At 34.6% G+C, this 19,131-nt stretch overlaps 1 protein-coding gene across 5 annotated transcripts in view; it reads left to right on the plus strand.

Moving 5' to 3' along the window:
- Positions 1-19,131, plus strand: part of SH3KBP1 (SH3 domain containing kinase binding protein 1) — a 451,877-nt gene that overhangs the window by 97,787 nt on the left and 334,959 nt on the right. The window lies entirely within an intron of this gene.

Consider the following 19,131-nt stretch of genomic DNA (forward strand, 5'->3'; position numbering starts at 1 on the left):
TGTATCCATTAGGGACTCAATAAATAGAATTTGTTCCCAAGGGTGCCAAATAAGGCTTTATAGCTTTATGCACTAGTCTATTTAATGTAAGCATCTTTTTATTGAGATAGTAATATTCAGTGAAAGTAAACCTTTCTCAATATAAGTGTTATATTGGTGTTTTAGTTAAAGAATTGACCATAGATGTGAGTTCAAATCCTGTCTCTGACAAGTACTTGCTGGAGGATAATGTCATTTATCTCCTCAACACCCCAGGAAACTGTTGGAAGATTTTAAGTGACAGACAAGTTGCTAATCTGTATTAATGGAAGGAATTTCCATGCTGGGAATTTCACACATTGATAAAATTAAGAGTTTTGGGCTCCTTTTTTCACTTTCTTCTCACCTCCCCAGTCCCATTCCAATTAATAAAACTCAACGACTTTAAATGGTAGAATTTTGCTTACTAGAAAAGCTACTGAAATTGGGTGGTTTTATTCCTTATTAAGTGAGATGCTATTATAGAATTCTATGTTGCTAGTTACAGGGGTCAGATTAGTTTTTCAGACCTAGCAGCTGGGGAAAGGGTGGAAAGATGGCATTCTGTCAAATGTTTCAGATGCTGGTTCCAAAGGAGAACTGAAGTAGAAAGCTTTCCAGTTAGTCTGTGCTTGATAAAAATATGAACAAAGAGGAGGAGGAGGAGGAGGAAGGGTGAGGCTCAAATAATTCATTAACTGAAAATGCATCCTATGGGAATTTTTTAGCATATGAATTTATGTTGACAGTAACCAAGATAGTGAAATGAGTGGAGGAGGAAGGGAAACTGTTCCTGAGAGAATGAGAGGGGAGAAGGGGGAGAGAGAGAGAGAGAGAGAGAGAGAGAGAGAGAGAGAGAGAGAGAGAGAGAAATTGAGATTTTTGAATTATCACATAAAGTAAAAGAACAGTCTTTGGGAGTTGTGTCTTATAGATAGCATTGATTAACAATATTGGATTAAAGAGTACATTTTATTTTTTTGGCAGGGAAAAAAGATGGACCTGCTGAAAGAAACTATACTATACTAATTTTCATTTTGGGGATTCTGCTCCCATCTTCTAAGTGATTATCTTGATGTACTGACTTGGCAAATTTGTGTTCTATTGGGATGAGAGGAGAGATAAAAGAAGTTTAGGGAATTAATTAATATTTTAACTACTTTATTTACATTTAGGGCTAAGTAATTAAGCTTTATTGATTTGCTTCAAACTGTCTTTTTAAAACACAAACTTCATTTTAAAACTGTCTCTCAGAGGAAACTTAGAAATAGAGTCAGAGAATCTAAGAATTTAAAGGAAGCTCAGAAACTATCTACTCTAACCATACCTGAACCAAAATTCTTTTCCACATTTCTGACAAAGAGTTATGCAGCCTTTGTTTAAAATACCCTATAGGGAGAGGGAATTCATTATCTCCAGAGATTCTGAGTTTAATTAGTTTTTTTTATTCTTTCCCATGTGAGTGAGTTCTTGAACTAACTGGGAAAGAAATGATTTTTGAGTCATAGCTGTTAGATGATGCACGATTAGGAGAACATATTCCATATGCCATTATTGGTGATTTGTTTTAGTCTTGGGAAGACCACAAGTAATTTTCTCTTAGGTGTTAATCTTAGATCTGGGATTAGATCCCTTTTTCAATTATAGAATTGGAAGCATATCCACAAAATCTGAAGATGAAACTAAGATAGGTGAAGTAGCTGGGATCTAAGAATATAATAGAAATGATAATAAAAGTACTTTAAGATTTACAAAGTAATTAAGTATATGATCTCATTTCTTCCTTACAACAACCCAGTGAAATAGATGCTATTACTTTCCTTATCTTACAGTTGAGGGAACTGAGGCAAACAAGTTCAATTCCTTACCCAGATTTACCCAACTAGTAAGTTTCAGCTTTGTCAGTTCTTGAAATAAATCAAAGTCATGATTAGAGGAATAAAATGTCTTTAATTGAGATAATTGGGTCACAAACCTGACACCATGCTTGCTGAACACAATGGATTTTCCAATCTGAATACCCAAGAAAAAGCTTCTCAGACTTTTAGGAAAAAAAGGGGGGGAGGAGGTAGCATGAGGTAGCAAGTTCTGGTCTTGAGGACCTCCCCCCCCCCCCCCAAGTTGCTTTTGGCAGGTCAAGGAAGGAAAAACACTTCATTCTGGTTGTTTTGCTCTTCATACCATGAATCCCAACAGAAGAGGGGAAGGACATTAGAAACTAAGATCCTGCTTAAAGCTAGGTTACTTTACAAGGTAAAATCTCTGGTTTAGCTCAACCTAATTGAGAATTTTTGAGAGCTGCTCCTATAATACTTCCTGCAATCAGGAGGACCTGAGTTTGAATGTGATCTCAGAAACTTGACATGTACTATCTCTGTGACCTTGGACTAGTCACTTAATCCCATTGCCTCACATCCAGGGATGTCTCCAGTTCTGATCCATTATCTGAACTGGACCCAGATGGCTTGGGAGGAGAAAGTGAAGCTGGTGACTTAACACCCCCTCACTCAAATCCAGTTGATGTGCTTTCATGATGTCATGGTCTTCTTCGAGAAGGAAGGACAAACATCAACAATTGAGAATAAATATCTTAAGATAGTAATGTAAGGAATTATTGGAATTGTGACATTACTAGGATCTTTAATTTGATGACAACAATTTTTTTGTCATTATATTAAGAATTTTCCATCTGAGGCCTTCTTTGAAATCAGGGCTTTTTGACTATGAATCTAGCATTCTAGCCACCTCAACATAACAGTTTTCAGATTTACCTGAGCTTGCATATCATTGGCAAAACCTTTGAGAATCAAGGGTCATAAGTCTGGAGGAATACTGCTGTAAAGATAGAAGCTAGGAAAAGGATAGAGATGACTAAAATGGTAAAAAGGATCTTGGGAAAAATTTTAGGAAACTGAGGTTTTTGACAAAATAACCTAAAATTCATAAAGGATGTGAGTAATTTATAACTGTTCAGAAATCTGATAGGAGCTTGATGAGAGAGGGAGAGGGAGATTTTTAAGAAAAGGGAAACATTTATTTAAACTCATTTCCTGGGGCAGCTAGGTGGCACAGTGAGTACCTACCCTGGAGTCAGGAGGATCTGAGTTCAAATTTGGTCTCAGACACTTAATAATTACCTAGCTGTGTGACCTTGGGCAAATCACTTAACCCCAATTGCCTTGTAAAAACATAACCCCCCCCCCCCCAGATAAATGAATTTCCTAACTCTTGAAAGATAGTAAATAGACTTAAATGTCTAAAAGCAGGGAAATATTGGTTAATAATATATTAATGTAAATTTTAATTTTCATTGACAAGTATACATATTTTTTTTATTTTATTTTATTTTAGTTTTTGCAAGGCAATGGGGTTAAGTGGCTTGCCCAAGGCCACACAGCTAGGTAATTATTAAGTGTTTGAGGCTGGATTTGAACTCAGGTACTACTGACTCCAAGACTGGTGCTCTGTCCACTGCGCCACCTAGCCGCCCCTGACAAGTATACATTTAGACACACAAATAAAAGTATTAAAAAAACAACGAAAATCTTTCAAGTTATATTAAATGATTAAGCATGTGTCTGCAAACTATATTTTTTTCCAAGAATTTTCTGGCCTTCCAACTTTCAGATAACTTGAGAATTGACTGATATACCTCCAGTAAGAAGTGTATACTTGGTTGAGTCCAACTGCTGTTCTTTAATGATGTCCTGTCATACATTTGCAGTTGTGAAGCTGGAATTCAAATTCTTTCCTATCTCTATGCCAGCAAGCTAAAATAATAACAGAGAAGAGGAAAAAGAAAGAAATGCTTTCTCACTTCTGTTTAGAAATACGTGTCTATAAATTCTAGATATTAGTGATTGTTAGCTAACCCCTGCAAAGAGATGTGTTTTAAATTTCACATTGTCTATCATTTCATTTTTTTCTATGTATCCTCAGATCTTTGCACAATGCTGGGCCCCTGGTACCATCATTTAATACATATTTATTGATTTATTGATTAACTATACCTATATCAACACTGATTTTGTGATTTTTTTTTTAACCTAGTCTGTGTATATTAAGGAGGCATCGTGGTATAGGTAAAAGAATAGTGGGTTTGAGGTCAGACAGGTCATTGTGTAACCTCAGAAACAAATTATTTAACTTCTCAAGGTCTCCGTTTCCTCATATGTAAAAATGAGGTTGTTGAACCTAATGATTACAGTTCCTTTTGATGCTAAATTATAAGCATTAATTACTGTTATCACTTTTTAAAATCACATGGTTATTTCTAGAGTGTGTGCATTCCTTATTCTTTTGTTTCTTCTTTTCCTTGTTGTTTTCCTTTAAATGTCTTCTTCTAAGGAACTGGCATCAGACATTTTTTTTTTTTTTGCAAGGCAAATGGGATTAAGTGGCTTGCCCAAGGCCACACAGCTAGGTAATTATTGTGTCTGAGGGCAGATTTGAACTCAGGTACTCCTGGCTCCAGGGCCAGTGCTCTATCCACTGTGCCACCTAGCTGCCCCAAACATCAGACATTTCTGATGAAAATTTCTCATCCATAAAAACGTGTAAGAAACTTGCACAAATTTTTCAGAGCAGATCTCTTCAATAGCTAGGTAAGTGGTCAAAAGACAGGAAGAGAAGGTTCTTAGAGGAAGAAACACAAAATAATCTTGTTTTAATTTAAACACAAAATAGTGTTTATGTTAGCTGTTACTATTACTACCCACTGTCACCATGCTTTCTCCTCCTATCATCATCATCATCATCATCATCATCATCATCATCATCACTCCACCACCACCACCACCACCACCAATCTCCTCCTCCTTCTTTTCCTTCTCTTATAGAGAATGGAATGGAAAAAAGAGAAGGAATGATTAAAGAAGAAAACCAGTTGGTTAACCTTGAAAATCCTTGGGAAATGTTAGGAAAACACTGAAATTTAGCTCCCTTTAATTTCTATCTTTTCTAATTTTTCACCAAAATAAAAATTGAGCAAGAAATTATCAGTGACTACTACCCCATTTATCTATATGGTCATCTTCAAAATATAGGAATAAACCACATTGATAAGAAGGACATCCTCTCCAGAGGTTTGAGGAATAAACAGGTTTACATTTTCTTACAATAGATGAGATCTTTATAATTGTGCAGGTGACAAAAAGTACATTATATACAAGATCTCACTGTTTTTCTTGTTTGTTGACAACATTTTTGATGAGACAGAGCAAAAGAGAATGTAATTCTGTGACCTTGACCTGCCACTTACTTCCTGTTCTAGGTTGATCTGAGGTCTGAATTATAGTACTCCTAAGTATCTTTGAGAGTTACTTAAGAATGTTATCAAACCTGAAGGAAAATTTCTATAATCAGACCTCCCAAGGTTCTTGGAACCTGTCTAGTCTTGAATTAAGTTGACATTAAAAGATCTAGAGTCTCTCCTCAAATTGTTCTGTTACAAGCTCATCCTTTCCTAGTTAGCCAAGTGCTTTCTTTGGATATTGGATCTTTGGATAACTGCCCTGCATCTTTGACTTATGCTGACTAAATCAGAAACCATGAGTGTGAGGGTTGTTGAATCTATTGTTACAGAAATACAATCTTTTAAAAGAAATCTTTAAAATATTTTATTTTTTTTCAACTACATACAATGATAGAGTTTACCAATCATTTTTTATGCAAGGTTTTGAGTTTTACAATTTTTCTCCCTCCTTCCTCCCCCCCCCCCCAGCAATGTGATACAGGCTTTACATTTTTAATCAGGCAAAGCTTAGATTGAAACTGAATGTGTTGTGAGAAAAGAATCAGATCCAAAAGGAAGAAAGAAAACAGAGAGAGAAAAAATGACATAAGAAAACTTTTAAAAATTAGTCTTTATTTAAACTGCACATTTCCTTCTCTGGATACTGATGGTATTTCCTATCACAAGTCCCTTAAAATTGTCTTTGATTATTGTACTGCTAAAGTGAATAAGTCCATCACATTTGTTCATCAGCCCATGTTGTTGTTAGTGTATAATGTGTATAATGTTCTTCTGGTTCTGCTCATTTCACTGAGCATCAATTCATACAAATATTTTCAGGCTTTAGAAATGCAATCTTTTAAGAAGTTGTATTCAAAACATTTTAGCTACTAAATAATTATTTGAACTTTTAATTTTTAAAAATAGTTTTGGAATTGTTAGGGGGAAAATATCATTTCTAAAGATTCTGTAAAAGGATCTATCCATTTCACAATTTCATCGACCCTTGACCCTATTATCTCCTCTTCAAATAAAGAACTGAATTTAAAATTTGAGATAGGGATTGGCAGCCTCTCAGAAATGGGACGCCAATTTAGTGGTATACCTGAGGGGTAGTTTTTGTAGTGGTGCAGAATAGGCAAGCATCCCAAAGAGCTCTTCAGATGAGTGTAAATAACTTTAATTAGAGGATTTCAGTGCTTTCTTCCTATACATTAGGATGTACATCTTTTTTACATCACATTCAACTTGATGATGTGTAGACATTCTGTGGCTACTGAAAGATGATTAATCTCATGCAGTAGGTGAAGGCAAAAATACATAGTAGAGGACTGCCCTTGAAATTAGAAAGACCCGGTTCAAATTCTACTCCTGTGGAATGTTGCTGGGTAATCAACCCTAACTTAACCTCTTAGTGCTCAACTCTTTTAGGACTAGCAGTTGTCAAAGAATTGGAAACTGAGGGGATGCTCATCAGTTGGGGAATGGCTGAACAAATTGTGGTATGTGAATATGATGGAGTACTATTGTTTTGTAAGAAATCATTTGCAGGCATATTTCAGAAAAACCTGGGCTTATATGAACTGAGTCTAAGTGAAGTGAGCAGAATCAGAGACTGTTGTACTCAGTAACAGCAACAATGATAAGCTTAGCTCTTGTCAACAATAGTTATCAAAGACAATTTTTTTTAAAGGTTTTTTGAAAGTCAAATGAGGTTTAAGTGACTTGTTCAAGGCCACACAGCTAGGTAATTATTAAGTGTCTGAGATCATATTTGAACTCAGGTCCTCCTGACTCCAGGGCCCGTGCTCTATCCACTGTGCCACCTAGCTGCCCCCAATCAAAGACAATTCTAAAAGACCTTGGATGGAAAATTCAATCCACATCCAAAGAAAGAACTATGGAGTCTGAATGAAGATTAAAGCATACTAATTTTAAATTTTTAAATTTGTTTCATTTTTAATTTCTCATACTTTTCCCTTTTCATTCTGATTCTTCTTTTACAACTTGACTAATATGGAAATATGTTTAACATGATTGTATAAGTATAATTTACATGAGATTTCTTGCTGTCTTGGAGAGGTTAGGAGGGAATGGAGGAGGGAAAAAATGTGGAGGTCAAAATCTTATAAAAATGAGTGTTGAAGATTAACTTTACATGTAAATTGGAAATTAAAATTGGAAAAAAGACTAGCAGTTGCCCGAAGGTGCAAACCCTTCCATTATCAGCATCTTTCAGTGGAAAGAACATTGGGTCTTAAGTCAAGATGTCTTGAGTTCAAATATGACTTTAGACTCATATTAACTATGTGACTCTTGGAAAATTATTTTATCTTTGTCTGCCTCAGTTTCCTCATCTGTAGTATGAAATTAGTAATGCCATCTACCTCCTATGTTTATTGTAATGATTAAATGAGATTTTTGTAAAGTTCTTAGCATACAGTAGATGCTATATAGCTATTAGCTATTTTATTGTTGTTATTATTATCCTTCATTGATAGAGAATTTCTTCCCAAGAAGCACCATGTATTGATGAAATCTTAGTTCTGGTGGAAAAAATGGTAGCACTTGAGATACATTTATTCATTATCTTGATATATTGATAAGTCATTGATTTTTGTCTCATACTTTTACAGCTAATACCATTTTCGTAGTTAGTTTTAACTATAAAATGGACTGGAGATATATTTGAAATTAGAAAAAAATCCTAGAAATTGAAGAAGATTTTATTTAGTATTTGGAAAGTGGTTTTGAATAATTTTCACTAATGGACTATAGATTAGCATAAACATATTGAATACTTTTATTGGTTAAGTATAAGAGTTTATTCTTTGCTATTACCTCCTTTAGGTGATTAAGAATAACATTTATTTATTTATTGATTTAAAAGATTTTTTTTTTTTTTGCAAGAAAAATGGGGTTAAGTGGCTTGCCTAAGGCCACACAGCTAGGTAATTGTTAAGTGTCTGAGGTCAGATTTGAACTCAGGTACTTTTGACTCCAGGGCTGGTGTTCTATCCACTGTGACACTTAACCACCCCCAAGAATATTTATATGAGCATTTTTGAAATATTTTATTTCTGTAGGTTGACATTTATTTTATTTTATTATTTATTTTATTTTACTTTCCAATTTCATGTAATGGTAGTTTTTCAGCTTTCATCCATTGCAAATTTATGAATTCCACATTCTATCACTCTCCTCCTCCCCATGGTGGCAAATAGTCTGGTAAAAGTTGTACAAAAAATTTATGTTTAACATATTTACATATTGTTCATGTTGTAAAATAGGAATTAGAACTAAGAGAAATAGAAAATGATAAGAAAGAAAGGGGAAACATAAAAAGTTTTTTTTAAAGTGAACCTAGTATGCTTTCAGACTCAAGTAATTTTTTTCTCTGAATGTGGATGACATTGTCCATAGCAGTCTCTCAGGGTTGTCCTAGCTCTCTGAGCTGCTGAGAGGAGCTTTATTCATCATAACTGCTCATGTCACAATGTTGTTGTTAATATATACCATGTTCTCTTGGTTCTGCTCACATCACTCATCATCAGTTCATGCAAGTCTTTTTAGACTTTTCTGAGTCCCATCTCTCATGATTTCTTATAGACCATCAGTACTCTATAACATTCATTTACTATAACTTGTTCAGCCATTCCCCAATTGGTGAACATCCCCTCAATTTTCAATTTTTTACCACTTTAAAAAAAGCTCCTATAAATATTTTTGAACATGTGAGATTTTTCCCAACTATCATGATTTCTTTGGGATAATAGTGTTGCTATTGCTAGGTCAAAGAGTATGATCAGTTTTATTGCTCTTTGAGCATAGTTCCAGATTGTCCTTTATTTTTGAAGATAAACGTGGTACTCCATAGAGAAATGTCACAATTGAAAAGATTGCAGCCTGTATTAGTGCAGAGAATATTTTGCTTAAAAGTGAGTTATTTGATAAAAGCCCAGATTTCATATGAATATCAGTTTAAAATGGGGAAGGGGAAGGAAGCAAGCATTTGTTAAGTACCTTCTGCTTTATAACTATTATCTCATTTGTTCCTCACAACAACCTATAAAATGAGGAAACTGAGGCAAACAGAAGTTAAGTGACTTGCCCAGGGTCACTTAGCTAATAACTGAGGCTAGAGTTGAACTTGGGACTTACTGACTCTAGACCTAGAGTTCTGATTTGAAATAGTTCTTGATATGTTAATACAAGATTCAATTTATTATTTTGTGGACATAAAGGTAATAAAGTCAACTAAAGTCTAGGTATCATTTTTGTAACTTTTTAAAATCTTCTTTAATTAGCCCACCTTCACTGATTTATTCTGCCTGCATTTCTCATAGCATTTTGTAGCATTTTTCTAATAAACCATAATCTCTTTCTATGAATCAGAAGGATTTTTGAAAAGATATTTATTTCTCTCCCTCCCTTTCTTCTTCCTCCCTCCCTTGAGGTGTCTTTGTTTCTTTATATCTTTCTTCCCTACTCCTACACTGGAAAACAAGACAGGCTGTTGAGAGGTGATACTTTCTTGAAATAATATCTATGAAATTACTTTGAAAAATAAAAAGTATAATTACAAATGTTATTATGATCTCATTTATTATTATTTCTAATTATTTTTAATGAATGCTCTCATTTCATTTTAATATTCTTTTTGTTGATATACTATAAATATTGCATGGGTATAGAGAGGCAGCTTGGTATAGTCCAATTTTTCTTTTTCATTTTGTCATTAAGATTGTCCTTGATGTGTCTAGATTATTCTCATGAACCTTTCTTTTTTGAAAGATGGGTAAGTAGGCATTTGTGTTGGTGGTTGTTACTAATTTTTAAATTGCCTTTAAAAAAGGCCTGTAATTTTTTTCTAAGTGTTTCCTAGTCTTCCTATTTTCAGATAACTTGAGAATTAATCATTTCTCTCAGAATTATGTTGACTCCAGCAAGGAATCTATACTTGGTCTAGTTCACTTCTTCTACTTACTTCTTCCTATAGCCCATCTGCAATTTTGATACTAAAGCTCAAGTGTTGTGGTTCCATTTTCTTTGATGGTTAAAAAAAATTGTTCTAAAAATCTTGATAAATCTTTCCCATTTTTCTTGTTTTTTTATATTCCAACTTTAATCTTTAACTAATCTTAAGATGAATTGAGTTAGTTCTTTCATCAATTTTCTTCTAATTTTTTATTGGTATTTATTTTTCCTATAATAAATTGATAATTTGAGTTGCAAACAGATGGCTGTTTTGGAAATGACTCCTCAAATCGATGACCAGTTATTTCTTTTTAAGATAAAATCAATTAAAATTAATCTATATTAGTAGAAATTTAGCCTGCATGTAGAAATTTAGAGCATAATACATCTCTTTAGTGTATTGTGTTCAGTTCTGATATCACAAATTCAAAAGGCTATTGATTAAGTAGAGTTTGTCCAGAGGAGGACAATTAGAATGCACTGAAGTCTGAATAAAAGCATCTTTGACTTGGGGGGAATATGAATGCTGCCTTCAAGTTTCTGAAGAGCTATTATGTGGAAAAGGGAAAAGACTTACTCTTCTTGACTCCCACTGAGTAAAAATTACTGAAAGGTAGATTTCAGTCTGATAGAACTTTCTCATGTTAAAACTATCCTTTAACAGTAGAAAGGGTTGCTTCTTGTTGAAGATGTCTTGGCGGTCAGTCTTGGTTAGGTTCAGGTTAGAAGAAATAACTTCTGAGGGAATTTCTTTTTTTTTAAAATGTAACTTTATTTTATTTTTCTTTTTTCAACTAACAAACATTTGTCCTCTCCCTGTTAAAAAAAAAGACAAAGAACTTATAAAATATGCATAGCCAAGCAAAACAAATTCTCAAACTCACTCTGTTCAAAAATTTATGTCCCATTATACATCTTGAGTCAGTAGGTAGTTAACAAGTTCATCATTAATCTTCTGGTCATTGTCCTTGCAGCAATAAAATCTCTGAGATTCTGTGATTTAGATGAAACCTTTTCTTTGAGCTCTTAAGCCTGTAATCTTCTATGTTGTCCAACTGTGCCCCCTGCCCTCCCTCCCAACAGGACTTTCCAGGCTAAATATAACTAGCTTCTTATATGATAGTTTTCAAATATTTCACCTTTTTCTGTATGCACTTGAGTTTGTCATTGTTTCCTCTAAATATGATTTCTGAAAATTATCATTATTATTAGTTTTCCACTGCTTATTAGTTTTGTCAATACCATGGAGTATATAGCATAATATTCTTGGGGTATAATACCAGTTGTGGTAGAAATGATCCTGACTGGAAGTCAGAAGATTTGAATCCTGGTTCCAGCTTTTTCTGAACTAATTGTGAGACTTTATCTAAGTCATTTATTCTCTCTAGAGTCCAGTACCCTCATCCATAAAGTGAGGGGATTTATATGTATTATTTTGAAGATTCCTTTCAGCTCTAAAATTATGACTCTGGAGACTGATGAAAAGAGTTTCAGACTCTCTGGGCACAAGGTAAGGAAATGTTTCACATATTACAGCACCCCTTAAATTCTAGCATGTAGGTAACCACCTATACATAATGTACTGAAACTTCCTCCAAAGTGTAGGAGTTGTTCTCTGTCTTATTTAAAAAAAAACCAACCAAAAAGAAATCCAAACAAAGCAACATTAGAAAAAGTATTTACAATTTTACTTAATTCCTTGTGCTTGAGGCTCAGACTCTAGAATCACAGAACAAAAAGTGTTAACTTTTTTCTCATTTGGAAACTTTCACTTATAGACAGTCTTAAAGGAGTCATCAGTGATAATCTGATAATGAGAAAGAAAAGCCAAGAGAGTAACATGAAACTATTGGATTAAAAATAGAGCACAATGGTTGGTGTTTGTCCTTTCTCGAAGAGGTCCATGACATCTGGAAGGTGATGTTGTGACATGCAAGTGAATTGGATTTAAGCAAGGGTTGCTGTGCAGAGTCACCAACCCCACTCATTCCTCCAGAGATATCTTAGTTCTGTGATGACTGGAGATGGCCCTGGATGCAATGGGAAACTTTGGCCTTTTTAAATTAAAGTCTTTACCAGGTTTCAGTTTGACTGAAGCAACACCCATTCAATGATTAAAGCTAGGTAAGAAATGAGGCTAAGAATGGCCTCTTTTACCTAGTTAAGGAAAATAAAAGTAAAACAAAAATAGGATCACAATGGAAATAGCTTGAGAATCTGCCTCTGTATGAGACAGAATTTAATCTCAGGTCTTCCTTACTCTGGATCTCACATTCTGTCTTTTGACCACTTTATTGCTTTCTGCATCTAGGGCATGGAGTAGACTTGTGATTTCACTAGGATCAAGATTTCCTAGATGAGGAAACTCCTTCCATGAAGGCTGGTCTGCATTTTCTTTGTAGTTTTGCATTTTGAATCTTTCTTAAAATCCTGAAATGATGAATGACTTTGCCCAGGGTCACTCAGCTTATGTCATTGTTCATTGAACTGGGGTGCACTATTCTGGTTCAATATATTTGGGTATCTGCGGAATGACTTTGGTATAAAAACAATAAAACTTTTTTTTTAAAATTAAGATTTTCTTGAGTATTTCAAGGTAGGATTAGTTGTAAATGTTATTAATAGAAAACCATCTTTCCCTTAAAAAAGTAAACTCACAGTTTTTGCAGAACAAAATGAGGCCGTGAATATCTCCAAAAATAATGAGACTTTAATTGTCTGTGTTTGAAATGAAGTAGAGAAATGCATCATTGGTTTGCTCTGATTTTTCTCAGTGTGCTGGTGAGCACATTGTATTTCTGAATATAATTACAAAAGGGGAGTAGGTCTGGTAGAAACAGCCTCATATTATGATGAAGGTCCTTGAAGCATCATGACTGATGAAAAGCAAGTAGACCTGTCAAAGCAGTGACAAGATAATAGTGGAGAACAGCTGTGCTGAGGAGCTTTATTCTCTCAAATGCCCTTTTAATTAATTGATATTCTTCAGAATATCACTAGGTGTTTCTAAAATGATCCTGTCTTGGAAAACATGACATAGATTCTATAAGCTATTTCTTTTATGTGTATGTTTGAAAAACTGGTCTCCATCACTAGGGTTGATTTGACTTACCCCTCTCATAAGCAAATAACCTGTGATTACTTGAACTCTATTGGTGAGCCAAGCTGGTGGGTCTTCCCCATGAGCATCTCCCATGGTATTTACAAGTCAGCTTGAAGTCTTATCAAGCACCTGATAGCCTTTTAGCTATGTCCTTCAAGCACAGGGAACTGAAACAGCTGAAATGTTTAATCTGTCTTATTGGCCAGACATTAAATCGGTTGCCTTATGATGAAGAATCTCTTGAAGATAAATAAAACAGATAAAAATGGCCCCCATTCAAGTAGAGAGAGTTTCTGGGAGCTCTGGGAGGCATTCTTTTGACCTTAATTGAAATCGTATAAAACATAAGAAAGCCCCCTAAGATGGTGCTTTTGATTAGTTCTTAAAGGTTTAGGTTTATTCAACAGATGTTTCCTTGATCAAGGGCCTTTTACTGTGGGTTGAAAAGGCAGCTCTGAGATTATTGGCCTCTCTCTCTGGACCCCTGGCCAGACTGCCTGGAGCTAGCATTACTTTTTCACCTCTGACATAGACAGATATGGTTCTGAGAAGGTGCAATTTAAAAAAATACCATCAGAAGCTTTTTGTGTTGGCCTACAGACACAGATTTTTAACTGCCAAACCCTTGGGGCCTCTTGTTTTTCACTGGCATCTGGAAGAGGTCTTTCTTCTTCCTTTAAGGGCAACCAGTTCTGCCATATAGGGCCCTATAAAGCCAGTGAGAGGGAAAGAGTGAAGAATATTAGCTTTTAGGAGATTCGTGAGAGGGAAAGAGTGAAGAATATTAGCTTTTAGGAGATTCTGGGTCCCAAACTACCTGATGGCCCTTTAGAATCCTAAACAGAGTAGGGGATTCTATGAACATTGAGGACTGTTTTTTACTCAAGGTCCTAATGATTGGAATTTTCTTTGTATTTTCCTTCCTCTAGGTTTCTACTTCTACTTCTCATAATCTCATTTTTTTTTTGCCTGCTGCTTAAAACAACCCCTGACTTCTTATTACCTTCTGTTTCAGGACTTACAGTCCCTTTCCATAATGGCACTAAAGTGGCTTCAATATTTAGCTTTTCTCCCCATCAGCTGGATCACTTTTGGTTCCCCTTTAATTCAACTTGTTTTTTTTTTTTTACTCTTTTGCCTTCTACTCCCTGCTTTACCACTCCTAAAGATTTATCACTTATATTAGTTCCTCAAGGCAGTGTGACTATAGTGGATGGTGATAACTTGGAGGAAGGAAAAATTATGTTCAGATTCTGCCACTGTCACTTACTACTTGTGTGCTTGAGAATCATTTAATCTCTCTTTCTTGGGCAATTCTTTCTCTCTTTTTAAAAGTTAAATTAAATTTTTTTCTGTTACATTTTCAGTTTTCCATTGTTTCTCTCCCTGCAATAGAGAAGATCACTATTTGACACAGATATACACAGATACATATTTGTATAAATGTGTATAATACTAAATGCTTATGTATACCTACATACACGAGTGTGCTTATATATACGTGTGTGTGTGTGTGTGTGTGTGTGTGTGTGTGTGTGTGTGTGTGTATGTGTGTAAAACCATATAATTCATATTTTTTTCTGGAGGTGGTTTTCATCTTCCTTCATGGATCTTTTTTGTGAATTCAATTATTTATAATAATCCTAATAGTTTAGTCATTCACAGTTATACTTCAAACAATATTACTAAATACGATATTTTCTTGGTTCTACTCGTTTCGCTCTTCATTGTTTAATGCAAGTATTTACATTTTTTCCTAAAGTCAACCTGCTCATGTTTCTTACACTTTACCAATATTCTATAATAATCATATCCCACAACAAATTTAGCCATTTTCCAATTGATGGGCAACCTCTCAATTTTCAATTCTTTGTCATCACAAAGAGAGCTGCTGTAAGTAATATAGAACATATAGGTTATTTTCCTTTTTCTCAAACTCCCAAAGACTGTCAGTTATAGTTGAGGTATTAGATCCTAGGTTCCTGGAAAATGTGAGGAGGGAAGGAAATAAGCATTTATTAATCATCACCATATTCTAGATATTGTGTTAAGTAGTTTTTGCAAATATTAACTCATTTGATCGTCTTAACAACCCTGGGAGGAGGCTGCTTTTATTATCCCAAGTTTATAGTTTAAGAAACTGAGAAAAACAGAAGTTAAGTGACTTTTCCAGAGTCATACATCTAGTAAATGTCTGAGACCAGATTTGAATTCAAGTCTTCCTGACTTAGCACCACAATTTTGACTTGATATCAAAACAGCAACTGTGTGAATGAAATTTAGTTTAATATTTTTCATTAAATGTTTTTATTGATATTTTTATTTTCACAGAATTTTTATTTCCTTATTTACCTCTCACCCCAAGAACCAATACAGATGACATTCTATAGGAAGAGATAACATATCTATATAAATATTCAAAATAAAAGCAAGGTAATTTTGCAAGGAGACACAGGCAGACAGGGAATTCAGAAAAGGAAGGAAGTAACATTTGGAATGAGCTTTGAAGGAAAATAAGAATTCTAAGAAAAATGGTAAAAAGGGATGAGAGACAGCCTAAAGAAAAGCAAGAACAATTTGACAGTAATGAATAATAAGCCTGAAAAGATAGGTTAAAGCCAAATTGTAAATGGATTTGAATTCCAGCCACAGTAGTTTGTATTTAGTCAAAGTGGTAATAAGGAGCCTCTGGAGTTTATTGAATAAGGGATTGACATTAGTCACTTTTTTTTGGTTTTGTTTTTTTTAAGTTTTTGTTAGGCAATAGGGTCAAGTGACTTGTCCAAGGCCACACAGCTAGGTAATTATTAAGTGTCTGAGACCGGATTTGGACCCATGTACTCCTGACTCCAGAGCTGGTGCTTCATCCACTGTGCCACCCAGCCGCCCCAAACATAAGTCACTTTTGAGATATCACTTTGACAGGAGTGAAGGATGTATTGATATGGAGTCACCTGAAGTTGGCAGCTGATTAGGAAGCCCTTCCTTTAGTCTAAGGAAGATGATGATGATGGCCATATGAATGGAAAAAAGGATGCTGAGAGGTATTGGGGGTGCAGAAATGTCAATATTTAATGAGTGAATTCATTGACTCCAAGATTACAAACATTTCAATACCCTTCTTTTGTATGATGGGGATTATAGTAATAGCAAGAACCTTCCAGGGTTGTTATGAGGTTCAAATGAGTGTCTGGCACAGGTAAGCATTTTATATATATGTAAGATACTTAATTATTATTTAGTTACTTCACTGCCCTTCAAATATATCAATAAGATTCCATTGTTTCTTTACCCTCTGTCATATTATTAGCACTGCATCATCACTTAGCCCTTTCTAATTGTTCAGATAAATTTATCTAAGTTTCTTAAAACTCCAGTGTTTGTATTTCAGAATTTCTTACTCTGTTCTGCTCTTTTTACACCAGAAATTCTTGAAAGTCCTCTATTCTATCAAAGGTTAGTTCCCCCCCCCCTTTCCTCTCCATCCAAGATTATACTCATTTTTTCAGGGTGCATTATTGTTGATTTTTTTTTGCAAGGCAGTAGGCTAAAGTGACTTGTCCAAGGTCACAAAGCTAGGTAATTAGTAAGTGTCTCAGTCTGGATTAGAACTCAGGACCTACTGACTCCAGGATGGGTGCTCTATTCACTATATAACCTGGCTGCCCCTATTATTGTTGTTTTTAAGCTTGTATCATTTACTTTTAAAAACATATTCCAAGCTTTCTTTTAGCTTATAATAGAAACTACCAGGTCTTGTGTGATTCTGACTATCCTGATTTTTTTAAAATTCTTTTTTTAAAAAAAAATAAATTTATTTAATTTTGAATATTACAGTTTCCCCCCAAATCTCACTTCCCTCCCTCCTACCTCCACAGAAGGCAGTCTGTTAGTCTTTACATTGTTTCCATGCTATACATTGATCTAAATTGAATGTGTTGAGAGATAAATCATATCCTTAAGAAAAAAATAAAATATAAGTGATAGCAAGATTACATAGCAAGATTTTTTTAAAATTAAATATAACAGTCTTTGTTTAAACTCCACAATTCTTTCTCTGGATACAGATGGTATTCTCTATCACAAATACCCCCAGATTGTCCCTGATTGTTTCACTTAGGAAATGAGCAAGTCTATTAAGTTTGATCATCAACCCTATTTTGCTGTTATGGTATACAGTGTTCTGGTTCTGCTCATCTTGCTCAACATCAGCTTATGCAAATCCCTCCAGGCTTCTCTGAATTCCCATCCCTCCTCGTTTCTAATAGAACAATAGTGTTCCATAAGGTACATATACCACAATTTGTTCTGCCATTCCCCAATTTATGGACGTTCACTCAATTTCTAATTCCTTGCTACCACAAATAGAGCTGCTATGAATATTTTTATACAAATGATGTTTTACCCTTTTTCATGATCTCTTCAGGATAGAGACCCAGTTAATGGTATTGCTGGATCAAAGGGTATGCACATTTTTATTGCCTTTTGGGTATAAGTCCAAATTGCTCTCTAGAAAGTTTGGATGTGTTCACAGCTCCACCAATAATGCATTAGTATCCCAGATTTCCCATATCCCTTCCAACATTGATCATTGCCCTTTCTGGACATATTGACCAGTCTGAGAGGCACGAGGTGGCACCCCAGAGATGTTTTAATTCGCATTTCTCTTATAAGTAATGATTTAGAGCAATTTTTCATATGACTATGGATAGCTGTGATTTCCTCATTTGTAAATTGCCTCTGCATGTCCTTTGACCATTTGTCAATTGGGGAATGACTTTTTTTTTTTTAAATAAATTTGACTCTGTTCTCTATATATTTTAGAAATGAGTCCTTTGGCAGAAATGCTAGTTGTAAAAATTGTTTCCCAATTTGTGTAGTTCTTTTCTACTGAACTATTTTTTTTCTTCCTCTGAATGTGTGAAATATTTTTTACTTGACATGAAAGCCCTGCATTTTTATTTTGATGTTCTTGGGATTTGATTTTCAGAGTACTTTACAGGTGATGATCTGTGGATTATCTTATTACCTTTTCCTGGTCTTAATAAAACTGAGTATTTTTGAGTTATGAGTTCTTGAAATGGAGTACCCAAAATTTTTTTGGTCATGGATTTTAGGGAGTCAATTGGTTTTTAAATTATTTCTCTTTGGTCTGATTATTTTTTATGTATATTTATTTTATTTTTTCAATATTTGTTTAGTTCAGATATTTTTTGCTCTTTCATGGAGTCAATTTTTGTTTGGTCTATTTTAGTTTTCAGAGAATCCCTTTCTTAAGTAATCTGATGCTTTTCCTTCTAAGCTATGTAATTTCCTTCCAGTTTTTTCCTCAAGAGTTTTGTTTCATTTATTAATATTTCGGTTCATGTGGAAAGTCCTTTTTTACTTTGAGTCACTGTTTATAGTTACTACAGAATTATGTTCTTCTTTTGCAGGTTCCCTATATTTTGAATAATTTTTGATACAATATATTCTTTGATTTACCTTTCTCACACCATTCATTCTTGAACTAGGGTTTTGTGCCACTTTTGTGTGAGGTATTCAGCCTTGCTTGGATTCATCTTGAGTTTTTGCTTCTTTTTACCTCCTGATGGTAGGTTCCCTCTATATTTTAGATTCAGGGTGCTAGATCTTTAGGGCTTTCATTGGTCTTTCAAGATTGACCACTTTGGAATTTTTTTTTTTTTAGGTTTTTGTGAGGCAAATGGGGTTAAGTGGCTTGCCCAAGGCCACACAGCTAGGTAATTATTAAGTGTCTGAGACCAGATTTGAACCCAGGTACTCCTGACTCCAGGGCTGT

Source organism: Macrotis lagotis, chromosome 1, assembly GCF_037893015.1.
Source record: "Macrotis lagotis isolate mMagLag1 chromosome 1, bilby.v1.9.chrom.fasta, whole genome shotgun sequence".
Lineage (NCBI taxonomy): Eukaryota > Metazoa > Chordata > Mammalia > Peramelemorphia > Peramelidae > Macrotis > Macrotis lagotis.